Source organism: Myotis davidii, unplaced genomic scaffold, assembly GCF_000327345.1.
Source record: "Myotis davidii unplaced genomic scaffold, ASM32734v1 scaffold223, whole genome shotgun sequence".
In the NCBI taxonomy this organism is placed as follows: Eukaryota; Metazoa; Chordata; class Mammalia; order Chiroptera; family Vespertilionidae; genus Myotis; species Myotis davidii.
The window spans coordinates 169,962-174,722 of NW_006294609.1; the positions used below are offsets into that span (position 1 = coordinate 169,962).

Here is a 4,761-nt window from a genome sequence, read left to right on the forward strand (position 1 = left end):
GCGCAGAGGGAGGAGGACAGAGGGCTCAGGGCCATCAGGGTGCTGGAGAGGCTTCAGCCCCTGGCCCTAAGGGCATCAGGAAACCCATTTCAGGAGACTCCAGGCCCTGCTCCACCAACGCGGAACCAAACAGAATGTGCAGCCAAGAAGCACAGGTGCACGTGAGGAGACCAGGACTCAAAACACGTGTTCCCTCGCTGAGGGAAACCCTCCAGCCCGGGGTCAGCCCAGTTCAGTCCTGGGGGAGTGGGCCCATGGGAGGCCCAGGACTAAGGTCAGCTCAGCTCAGTCCTGGGGAGTGGGCCCATAGGGGGTCCAGGTCCAAGGTCAGCTTAGCTCAGTCCTGGGGAGAACGGTCCCATCTGGGCCTAGGACCGAGATCAGCTCAGCTCAGTCCTGGGGAGAGTGGGCCCATGGGGGCCAGGCCCAAGTTCAGCTCAGCTCAGTCCTGGGGGATAGGAGCCCACGGGGGGCCAGGCCCCAGGAGGCAGCTCCATGAGGACTGAGAGATGGCATCGCCCCAGCCCGTAGAGAGCACAGGGCCAGGGCAGGCAGGCTCCACTGCAATTCCAGTGCCTCCACGTGTCCCCAAGGAGCTGCCCACCCCCCACAACTGGTTTGTAGACTAAGAAACTGAGGCTGAGAGAGGTTGAAAACCCTGCCCAGGACACCAGAGGAGGCCTCGGCAGCTGCCCCAGCAAATATTGGGCACCTCCTGCGTGTACTTCCTAGCAGGCCAGGGTGAGTGCTCACTGCCCTCCGGGGCTGGCAGGGCCCGTGCTGGGGTTTTGGAAGGTGCTGGGGTAGGGGGTAGGGTAGGGATGGGGGGCACATGCTACCACTGGGAGGGCTGGTGGGACCTGGGGCCGTGTAGACCAGCCCCTCCTCCTGACCGTGAGTTCAGGAAGGTCTGGGCCCCGTGGGGAGGGCCAGTGACAGGACGTCCACCAGTCACGAGCTTTGTTTACGTGCCACCCCCTCCACCAGTGATCACTTCCTGCTGCGGGGCCACCATCTATGCCTCTGGTGGGTCTGTCCTCCCTTTCTGTGGGTATCGATTTCTGTGTTCCCCACAGAGCCTGGAATGAATACCTGGCATTTGGTTGTTTGGGCAAAAACAGCATCAATGTAGTCTGTGGGGCGTCCAGGCCACGGAGAGTCCTGTTCCCAGGGGGAGCCTGGACCACAGGCCTGGCCCCTGACTGCTCGGTCCCGGAGCAGGAGGAGGCAGGACCTGCCCTGCATGGGGCGGAGGGTCGTGTGGTCTGAATGTGGCAAGAGGAAGTGGATTGGGGTCTCGCTTGAGAGTCTGCAGGAGGAGTCACCCTCCAAGTGGAAGGAAGTGGGCGTTGGGCTGGGGCTTGCTGCACGGGAAGCTGACAGGCCTGGGTTGTGCCCAGCTCTTAGTGAGACCCAGGAAGGTGACTTGATGACTCTCCTCAGTTTTCTCATCTGTACAATGGGAGGCTGTGGGCTCAGGACTCCCCAACCCACTGCCTGCAGGCATCATCCAGGCTCTGACAGCCCCGCCCACCTCAGAGGCAACAGCTAGGTGCCCTGAGGCCAGAGCCCCGGCCTGGAGCTCTGTGCCCACTGAAGGGGCAGAGACAGGACTGGAACCCAGGACTGCAACTTCTGGTGCCCAGGGTCCTGAGCTGTCCCCTCAGTCCAAGGGTTTATACCCCCGATAATGTCCATTCTATCATGTGACTTCCACCCAGACCCCGTGAGCTCCAGCCACAGGCAGAGTTTGCACTGGGGCCCCAGCCAGTCCGCCCGCCCCATTCACCCTCTCTACTCCACCCAACAGGAAAGGAGTCAGAACAGGGTGACGACACAAGTCCCAACGCACAAGACTGAGGGAGGGGTCCAACCCCTGAGATGCCCACCGGCCAGACACCCACACGCCTACCTGCTCTGGGCACAGCCACATCAGCCCTTGTTGGGGGGCAGAAAGTTCAGGGCCTGTTCCCTTACCAGGCCGTGCAGGCTCGGTTAAGGGGTGACACCTGAGCCTCAGTTTACCCTCTGTGCAAAGGCTGCCCCTTGTCCTTGCCCATGTGGGTCTGTGGGAGGAAGACTCCGACCAAGCCGGGCTTTAGAATCTGCCTGCTGCTGACTCATGGCACCCCAGACTTCCCCAGGGACACCCCATTTTCTGCCACCTCTCCAATGAATAAATGTGCTGGAAGGCTAACCGGCAAAAAAAAAAAAAACAAACAAACCACAGCTGGACACAGGTTCAAGGGCACAAGTGGGCATGAGACCAGGGGGACCTTGGGAAGCCAGGGCTGGACAAGCATGGCCCTGGCCACCTCAGCAAGCCGGCAGCCAATGGCAGCCTCGGCTGAAGGACAGCAGCCACGGGGGGCCAAGCTGGTCTGGGCAGCAACAGAGGAGGTGTCCGCTCCCTGCTCCCCTGCCCCCACTCCCGCCTGCGCACCCCCAGCCCGCACACCTCCCGGCCGAGGCCCGCGCGCCACTCCATCCTGCGTCTGCCCACCTGCTTCACTATTGTTTACCGAAGAGTTTTCTTCAAATGGATTTTTTTTTTTTACTTAAGTGATTATATTTTGAAAGGAAATCTTACAGCACCACTGGAAATGGAAAACAAGCATTGAAGGAGGCAAATAGAAGGTATCCGTCCAAACAATGAAAACAAAACATGTTATAAAATCCCACGAGGCCCCGGACCTGCAGAGGCTGGAACCCTCCCCGGCAGCGTCGGCTCCTCACGGAGCTGGGAGCGGCCCTGGTCCCAGCCACTCCTCAGTTACAAACCGGGTCCTGCCCTGGCTTCCCAAGGTCCCCCTGGTCTCATGCCCACTTGTGCCCTTGAACCTGTGTCCACCTGCAGGGAGAGCCCCCCCACCGAGGGTCAATGCAGCACTAAGAGGGCGTCTCCCGGGAGCACTGTCTGGTGGGGACGTGAAATGACAGAATCTCAACCCCAGTTCAGAGGTGACGTCTGGGAACAGGGACTCGCACCTCCTTCTGGTTGTCCCAGGCAGCGTCGGTGTCGTCCCAGTTCCCTGCACAGGGCCCCGGGGTAGAGCAGTAAGACAGCAGCCCTGCCTGGCGACAGCCACAGGCAGGCTACCCCCGTCGGTTAGACTCCCCTATAGCTCACCTGCTCAAGGCACTGAGAAGTCCTGCAGGGAACCTCTCCACTTTGTTTCATACAGGGTTTTCCGGGGGGGACCCTTCCCCCACCTGGCTCTACCCTGGGTCTGGAGAGGTCTTTGGGGTGGACAGATAGACAGACAGCTCTCCTGGACAGATCACATTTGTCCCTGGTGAGTGCGCTTAGGAATCCCGCTTCCCACCAACAGTGAAATGACTCCCACCCAGATGGTATATTCTGCTCTCCCGACTGTGTCCAGCAAAGCCACGGACACACAGGGCTGCCGTGGCTCATGGATCCAGGCCAGGCACCCCAGCCTAAGTGAAACCAGACACAGCCAGGAGTCCCAAGGGCCACTCTAGTGGATCATGGGTGGCCCCACAGCTCAACGCCAGCATCTCCTCCCTAAGCCCTCGCCCACCCATAAAGCCTCCTGTGGCCATGGTGGCAGCTCCCTCCCATAATGCCAGCAGGGGACAGAAGGCCGCATCCCTGTTGGGGGTGGGGTGGCCATGGGGGCTGTGGAGACCTGTCACAGAGGAGAACAAGACTCAGTCCAATGCGACTTAGTCACTGGCTCTGACATTCGCAGTTGGCATCTGCCGTGACGGCGCCGGGTGGCGGGGGGCCAGGACGAGGACGTGCGTGTTCCAGCAGGCAGTTAGCTCGCCTCCAAACTAGCCCCCCGAGCCCCGTGACAAGCACTCACGGATAGGCGTCTGGGGCAGCCTGGCTGGTGGCTGGGATGGAACCTCAGCCTCTTCTGCCAACACCCACCCCTGCCAAACCAGGGAGGCCGGGGGATGACTTGGCCAGGCCGGGCATGGCAAAGGGCTCCCTCCTCGACACCCTAGACGGCGCCTAGGGGCCCCACACATACCATGGGCTCAAAGCCCCCTTTTCCTGGGCACACTCACAGGTCGGGCCCTGAGGACAGCCTCACATGTTCGCTCAGAGGGTGCCCGGAGGTTCCCGCCAGCGTGGCACTGCCAGCCCCCCACAAACAAGGACATGAGGCAGAGGCTGGACTTGAACCCGGGGCCCTACCCCGCACACTCAAGGCCTGAAGGCCTCCTTCTGTGACACCTGATGAGGCCACCTGGCAGGTGCCACAGGAGACGTGTGGGGTGAAGGCCCAAAGGCTGGTCGGGCTGGCACAGGCACCGGCAGGGCTGGGTCTCTGGTGGGCCTGGCCTGGTGGGAGAGGCACTGACAGCAGCGAAGCTTTCTCTTCCCAGGGGTGGCGCTGGCCATGCTGTGCGCTGCCGCCAGGAACAGACCCTCAGAGGCAGCAGGTGTGTCCCAGGGCCTCCTCTGCGGGCTCGCTGATGACGCGCAGCTGTGGGCACACAGGTGCCATGAGCCCATTTCCGGGGAGTCTCTGGGCGCAGCGCTCGAGGTCATGTTCACGGAAAAGCAGGGCCCAGACTCAAATGCAGCCGGGCATCGGGGGTTTGTGGGGCCGACCCAGCGAGACGGAAGGGAAGTCCATGGCAAGAGGGGCAGGCCGGGGGGCGAACTTTCTAGTTTCTCTATCATTTTCAGAATCATTATGTTTTAATTTCCACCAAAAAGAAAAAGTGCCTTCTTGCTCTGACCGGTTTGGCTCAGTGGATAGAGCGTCGGCCTGCGGAGTG

General features: G+C 61.3%; 1 long non-coding RNA gene across 1 annotated transcript in view; it reads left to right on the forward strand.

The window, feature by feature from the left end:
• The window catches only part of LOC107183943, a 5,099-nt gene extending 631 nt beyond the window's left edge, over nucleotides 1-4,468 (forward strand). Inside the window, exons 2-3 of the long non-coding RNA XR_001514759.1 lie at nucleotides 3,186-3,296; nucleotides 4,363-4,468. This is a non-coding gene — a long non-coding RNA (uncharacterized LOC107183943). The remainder of the gene's footprint in view (nucleotides 1-3,185; nucleotides 3,297-4,362) is intronic.
• The last annotated feature ends 293 nt before the right edge of the window (nucleotides 4,469-4,761 follow it).